At 44.8% G+C, this 8,063-nt stretch overlaps 1 pseudogene; it reads left to right on the plus strand.

Moving 5' to 3' along the window:
* Window positions 1-6,273: 6,273 nt before the first annotated feature.
* On the plus strand, window positions 6,274-6,716 carry LOC114634837 (annotated as a pseudogene).
* Window positions 6,717-8,063: the final 1,347 nt, after the last annotated feature.

Raw genomic sequence — 8,063 nt, forward strand, 5'->3', positions numbered from 1 at the left:
ATAGTCCACTCTCCTTCAAAACAGAGCCTCCACCTGAGCTAAACATGGCCACCGTGTTCCTATGAGGCCAGTTCATGTTACCTGTTCCAGCCTCTTGTCCATGAAGGACTGAAGCTTTCGTTCTGCCATGAGCATTTGTGTTCCTAGGTTCAGCGGTATCCAAGTCATGTTCAACATTTCCTGAGTCAGACCCAGGGCTACCTGTGGAGCCCACAGGACACCTTGCGCAGGGCAGCCACTGGGCTAATAAGTGAGGCCAACTTACCCACTTAGGGCTCTGAGAGCTGGGCCAGCGTTTTCTAGGGCTGGACCAGACCTCACTGTTTTGCTTCGGTGTAGGTTTCCTGGTCTATCACACTAGCCCCAAAGGAGTCAGTCAGGACCAGTTGGATTCTGTTCTGAGGTGAGAACCAGATCTAACATGGAGTAGAGTGCTGGAGAGGTGGAGGGTTCTGTAGAGGAGTGAACAGGACAGAATGGGTGAGGGCGGGGCCCAGGTTCCTCTCCCACACCTTTATGCCCCTTTATGTAGACCTAGGACAGCTGCAAGGCGACCCAGAGTCAGCTGTTTCCTCGGCAGCTCACGTGTCTGCCCAGCAGGTGGCGCTGTTTGCCCGGGCGCAGGTCCAAACATGCAGGCCCACTCTCTTCCGATTCATCCACCACCATTCATACCCCACAAGGCCCCATCTACTCTATGAGGATAGTCTATTCCTACGCCGGAGCCTTGCAGGCCGATGGAGCTGCCTCGAACCTCGTTGAGCCAGTCCCGGTATCCAGATTTGTGGGCACCCTCCATGCTGTCGCTAGGGCCCTCTATAGCAGCTCTGCAGAAGAGGCCTTACTGATGATGAAGGGTCATTGTGGGCCTGGTGCTGGCCACTGGTGGCTCTCGCCCTGTAACTATTTTCTATGGGGTCACGATGTGAAAACCGTGTTTCAGATGGCACATTCTACCTCAAGTGCCTTCTGTAGTCTTGGTCCATCTATTTATTCTTTGCCAGGGCAGCCTGTCCACTCCCTAGAGTGTCCCCTTCCTAGGACTCAGTCTGCCTAGCCAGAGTCCTATGTGTCATGGCCTTCCTAGTTACATCAGTAACCCAGCACTCCTGCTTCTTCCTACCTCTATTCCCTACAGCTGTTCTGGCTTCTGTGCCCTTTGTTGAAGAGGCATTGACCTGTTCTCCTGTCCATCCCTGTTGTCCCCACTCCTTTGGATAATCAATCAATTTCCTATCCCCACTCATGTCAGAACCCACACATAGAATGGTGTTTTCTAGAAGGTGTCTCTAACATCCCTTCATGCTGGAGAGCCCAAGCCAGGATTGCACCCCTGGGTTGAGGTACTGTAACGAGCACTCCACACCCACCAGACTGTGAATGAGTATGTCATTACCCAAGGCCTTGTACTGGACTTAAGTGGGAAGGTATAGCTAGATAGACAGGAAGTGTCAGCCACAGGTGTGACCCCATCCCTTCAGACACTGGCCCACACAGCTTCCTCCACATGGAATGGCTACTGTGGAATGTCCTCAGGCTCAGGGAGGCCCCCTCACAAACACAGGGTGTGCACAATGTGCTGTTGAGTGGGGGGCTGTCTCCCCACACTGGGGTCCCTTTGGGACAAGCATGGGATCCTATTTACATTTGCTTTCCAGCACCTACATGGAAGGCTTTCAAAATAAACCCAACTTCATGGCAGAGCTTGAACATCTGTCTGAGAAACTGGTTGTGATGAGCCGGGCTTGGCACAAGATCTAGCTTGACTTGAGGTGAGCAAAGCAGTATGCACAAGACCAAAGTCAGGTTAGGGAGATGGCTCAGTGATTAAGAGCACCTGTTTGTCTTGCAGAGGAAAGGGCTTGTACTCCTTGAATCCACATGGTGGCTAACAACTCTCTGCAACTCTAGTTCTAAGGAAACTGGGGCCCTCTTGGTTTTATCAGGCAGTACGTATGTGTGCTCCTGCTCTTGGCACATAGACATTCAGACAAGGTACCCATACACAAAAAATAACAACACTCCCTCCCCCCTTTTAAGGGCTAATGTCAGTCTGAAGGCAGGACTCAAGTTCCAGTAGCTTAGGACAAAAGCTGGTCAGGGCCTGCATGGGCTCACTCTATGGCAGAGAAGCTGACAAACGGTTTGAGTCATAACCCTCATAGGACCACAGGTGGTGGCAGAGCTGAGACAGGAAGATCATAAATTCAAGTCAGCCTGAGCAGTTTCGTGAGACCTTGTATACTTTGAATATGCTCAGCCCAGGGCACTATTAGGGGGTGTGGCCTTGTTGGAGTAGGTGTGGCCTTGTTGGAGGAAGTGTGCCACTGTGGGAGTGGGCTTTGGGACCCTCCTCCTAGCTGCCTGGAAATAGTTGCCTCTGGCTTTCTTTGGATGAAGATGTAGAAGTCTTAGCTCCTCCAGTGCCATGCCTGCTTGGATGCTGCCATGTTTCCTGCCTTACTTGATAATAATGCATTAAAACTCTGAACCTGTAAACCAGCCCTAATTAAACGTTGTCCTTTATAAGAGATCTTGGCCATGGTCTCTCTCTCTCTCTCTCTCTCTCTCTCTCTCTCTCTCTCTTTCTCTCTCTCTCCCTCTCTGGTTTTTTTCGAGATAGGGTTTCTCTGTGTAGTCCTGGCTGTCCTGGAACTCACTCTGTAGAGGAGGCTGGCCAAGAACTCAGAAATCCACCTGCCTCTGCCTCCCAAGTGCTGGGATGAAAGATGTGCGCAACAACTGCCCAGCCATGGTGTCTCTTTATAGCAGTAAAACCCTAGCTAAGACAGAAGTTGTTAGGAGGGACTAGGGTATTGGTGTGATAGGGTCGACCATGTTTTTGGTTGAAGGAATCTGGATTTGGGGTCTTTGGCTTTGGGAAACAATGGAATGCTTTAAGTCCGGTTTGATGGACTGTCCGAGTAGAAATGTGGAAGACGTTGGTGCTGAGGATGATTTTAACTGTGCAGATCTGGCCTGATATATTTTAATGTTAACGAATGTTAGTATGTGGCATAGAACCGGTTTTTGAAATATTCTGGTGAAGAATGTGGCTTTTTTTTTTTCATTGTCTGAAGAGTCTGCCTGAGGCTAAGGTGAAGAGATTTAAAATAATTGCTTTGACAAAGGAAGTCTCAAAAACAGCCTGCTATAAATTCTGATTGGTGGTTACTAAAGTTCACAAGACCATTTTAATAAAAAGCAGCATGTTGAGGAAGGTAAAATACAAAATGTATAGTTCAAGTAATAAAGATGCACCAGGAAGGAAATAGAACTGAGTCCTGTGTTCAAGGAGAGAAAGAGATGAAGGGAGAGGCGATCTCCGGGCAAGGTCCCCCCTAGCTAAGCTTATTTATTGTTTGTGTTAGCAGTTGAACAAGGAATAGTTATGTCATGTTAGGTGTTATTACCTGGATTGTTTTCATTTGGACTTTTAATCTGGAATGAATTACAATCCAGAAACGGAGGGCAAAACTGTGATCCAGATCTTGAGGCTGGAAGACACAGGATTTTGATCCGGATCTTGATGCACAGTGTCCAGTAGAAGAGTAGTATTAATAATTTAATAAATCCTGGTTCAGGGTTGCTACCCACTCAATGGTTTATGTCCCCAAATGAAAGACACACATACAGCCTTTATATTTCAATATGCCTTAAGCAGCACAATAGCTGGGCAACTGCCTAACCTCCATGTTGTTAAAATCTACTCTGCTGATGATTCCGAGTTACTATTTACTATTTTCTATGTTTCATCATGGTTGCTCTAGACACAACTAAGCATCCCTCGGGGTCACGTCCTCTTGGTCTTTTTACATGGCGACTCTGCTGCTCTGTTCTGTACTCTTCTCTGGCATAGCTTCTCTCCTCCTCCCTGTCTTCTCCTTGAGGTCCCAAACCACCAGAAGAGGGCATCGTATCCCATTATGAATGGTTGTTAACCACCATGTAGGTGCTGGGAATTGAACTCAGGACCTCTGAAAGAGCAGCCCGTGCTCTTAACCTCTAGGCCATCTCTCCAGCCTGAACTTTGGACTTTGAAACATTGCTCAAACTGTGATAGATTATGGGGAGTTTTGACATTGGACAGGGTACAGCCTGGAAGAATAGAACAAAAGTAGATAAAATAGATTGACTATAATAAACTTTTCTTACTTTATAGCGTAGATGAGAAAATTACACAGTAAAAAGAATGATGTATTAGTGTTTGCTATTCATAAAAAAGACTGGTACAGATATTTTCTGTTTGTCTGGAGTGCTTTAAAACTGCAAACGCTGCCAGCCCAAAGCAGGCAGGCTGTCAGATAATAAATATGTTTGCTTTGGCTGAGACATTCTTTAGATTTTTTTGAGTTCAAGTTATAGGGCTAATAATAAAAATAAAATCTGTTCCCTTTGTACTCCCTCATTGTGACTGAATTTCCCTCCCCTCTATTCTGATTCTTTTTTCCATCAGCTCTCCCTGAGCCAGTCACCATTCTGCCATTGTCTCACCTAGGGTTACTGTTGTTGTGGTGAAACACAGTGACCAAAGCAACTTGAGGAGGAATGGGTTTATTTCAGATTACACTTCCTAGAAACAGTTCATCACTGAGGGAAGTCAGGGCTGTAATTCCACAGGACAGGAACCTGGAGGCAGGAGCTGATGCAGAGGCCATGGAGGGGTGCTGCTTACTGGTTTGCCCATCATGGCTTGCTCAGACTTCTTCCTTCCTTCCTTCCTTCCTTCCTTCCTTCCTTCCTTCCTTCTTCTTCTTGTTCTTCTTGTTCTTCTTCTTGTTCTTCTTCTTGTTCTTCTTCTTCTTGTTCTTCTTCTTGTTCTTCTTGTTCTTGTTCTTCTTCTTCTTCTTCTTCTTCTTCTTCTTCTTCTTCTTCTTCTTCTTTTTTTTTTTTTGGTTTTTCAAGACAGGATCTCTCTGTGTAGCCCTGGCTGTCCTGGAACTCACTCTGTAGACCAGGCTGGCCTCGAACTCAGAAATTCGCCTGTCTCTGCCTCCCAAGTTCTGGGATTAAAGGCGAGTGCCACTATTGCCCGACTCTTTCTTTCTTTTTAGATTTATTTATTTATTTATTTATTTATTTATTTATTTATTTATTTAATATGAGAACACTGTAGCTGTCTTCAGACACGCCACAAGAGGGCACCAGATTCTATTACAGATGGATGGGAGACCCTATGTGGTTGCTGGGAATTGAACTCAAGACCTTTGTAAAAACAGTCAGTACTCTTAACTACTGAGCCATCTCTCTAGCCCCAGACAGCTTTCTTATAGAAGGCAGGACTAAAGAACTTGATCCAGTTGTCTCTTTCAAGATGCCCAAGGAAGACAGTGAAGGGTGGGGAGGTGATCCATCAGATGAAAGGAAGTGGAGCACAGGATGGCATGGCTAATCTCACATGCTTCAAAACAAAATTGTATAGGAGGTCACTGGATAGTAGTAAATGGAAACACCCATCTAGAAGATGTAGTAACTGCAAATATGAATACACCAAATGCTGGGTTTCATAAGACAAACAGTAATCGACATATAAGGTCAGATTAGGGCCAGATGTATTAGTAGTGGGTGATTTTAGTACCCACACTAATGTCTAGATATGGAATCCAAACTGATAAGTCAAAAAACCTCAGTGATGAACTGTAAAATAGAACAAATGGAGTTTACAAATGTTTCACGGAATGACAGAGTAGTCCATCCAACAGAAACAGAGTTCACACCTTTTCAGTGTGCTCTGGAAACTCTGCTCAGACTATAAATCTAGTCTTTCCAAATACAAAAGAATCAAAATAATCCCTTATATCGTATCACATGATAGTGTAGTTAACTAGAAGTCAGTAATGTGAAAAGTACAGAAACCCCATAAATACATGCAGACCTAACAACACACCTTTCAATGACTAGTGTGTCCCCAAAGAAAACAGGGAAGAAATGAGAGAGTTTCTAGAATTAAGTGAAAGTGAAAGTGAAAGCACAAGTTACCAGAGTGACTAGGTTACAGGTACATGTGTATGTGTATGTGCGCGCGCGTGCGCACGCACAACCACATATAATGCTTGTAAATTTAAATCTTTTTTTTTTTTTTTTCGAGACAGGGTTTCTCTGTGTAGCCCTGGCTGTCCTGGAACTCACTCTGTAGATCAGGGTGGCCTCGAACTCAGAAATCCACCTGCCTCTGCCGTCCAAGTACTGGGATTAAAGGCGTGCGCCACCACCGCCCGGCGTAAATTTAAATCTTAAGAAACACAAAACATCCTTTTCCAAGCATCCACCTAGATGGCTGAAGTGGAGCAGAAGAAGAAGTGGACCTTCCGCAAGTGCAAGTTCACCTATCATGCCATGGACCTCGACCAACTGTTGGACATGTCCTGTGAGCCGCCGATGCAGTTGTACAGTGCTCACCAGAGGCAGTGCCTGAACCCTGTCCTGCAGAGGAAGCAGCACTCACTGCTCAAGCATTTGAGAAAGGCCAAGAAGGAGGCACCACCATGGAGAAGCCCGAGGTGGTGAAAACCCTCCTAGGAACAAGATCATTCTACCTGAGCTGGTCGGCAGCAAGGTGGGCGTGTAAAACAGCAAGACCTTCAACCAGGTGGAAAACAAACCAGATATGATTAGACACTGCCTGGGTGAGTTCTCCATGACTTAAAAGCTTGTGAAGAATGATCGGTCCTGGTATTGGTGCCACCCACTCCTCCCAATCCATCACACTCAAGTAGCCAAGGCCAATAAATAATTTTTTTTTTTTTTGGTCCGGGGACAGGGGTTTGGAGAAAGAAAGAAACATAAAACAAATAAGAACGAAAGGGGGAAATGCACTCACTTTAAGTCCAAAACCAAAAAGTACCTTGGTGAAAAAAACACTAGAAGATGAAAAAGTCTCCCTTGTTCGTGGGTGGACTGATTCAGCACATGGAAAAGGCTGCATTGCCTAAAGCACTGTATAGAGTCAACACAATTTCCATCAAACATATAGTGACATTCTATTAGAAATAGTAATTCAAAAATTCATATGTAAGCTCAAAAAATGCCCAGATACCTCTTTTTAAAGATTTATTTCTTTATTTTATGTATAGGAGTACATTGTAGCTCTCTTCAGACACACCAGAAGAAGGCATCCAATCCCATTACAGATGGTTGTGAGCCACCATGTAGTTGCTGGGAATTGAACCAGGACCTCTGGAAGAGCAGTCAGTGCTCTTAACCTCCAGGGCCTTCTCCAGCCCTAGCTCAAGGAATTCTTAGCAGTGCTGGGTGAATGACAGGACTGGATCCTCAGCTTCAGTTCTGAGCCACTGTAACTGACCCATAGACCAATGGTGTGGACGGAGGACCCAGCAGTACACACACAGTGACATACACCTCATTTTTGATAAAACTTCCAAAAACATATACTGGGAAGGAGGGAAGAAAGACTCTTTAACAAAACACCTTTAAAATGAATCAAAGATCACAGTGTAAGTCTTGAAGCTGTGAAAATCTGAGATGAAGACAGGTCAAGACACAGGCAGAGGTAAGGATTTTCTGACAGGACTCCCACAGTACAGGGGACAACCCCAAGACTTGACAAATTACATGCAATTAAAATACTCTTTCTCCTTAGGAAAAGAAAGAATCACAGGAGTGGAGACACGATTTAGACAATGGAAAAATATATTTACCTACTACACATCAGCCTTCAGATTAAAAAGCTGTGAATTTTATGCTACACACTATCAAATCATCCAATCAATAAATGAGCTACTGGGGTGGAGAGATGGACATATGGTGGAGGGGCAGAGAGATGATGGAGGGACAGAGAGATGATGGAGGGATGGAGAGATGAAGGTATGAAGATCGGAGGGTGTGAAAAACTTAGGCAATACAAAAAATGATGTAAAGTGTATGGGAGAAATGTTTCTGATTCTGATCCCTCACTATGTTACTGTTGTATTAAGCTTCAAAAGTTCAAAATTTTACTATGAACCAATAGAGTTATGGTACACTATCAGTCTAACTCTGATAAAGCCTTCTACTGTGTGATCTACTATTATTGTAGTCACAAGTTCAAGATTTTAAATTTCCTC

The sequence above is a fragment of the Grammomys surdaster genome, unplaced genomic scaffold, assembly GCF_004785775.1.
Source record: "Grammomys surdaster isolate TR1022 unplaced genomic scaffold, NIH_TR_1.0 1129, whole genome shotgun sequence".
Lineage (NCBI taxonomy): Eukaryota > Metazoa > Chordata > Mammalia > Rodentia > Muridae > Grammomys > Grammomys surdaster.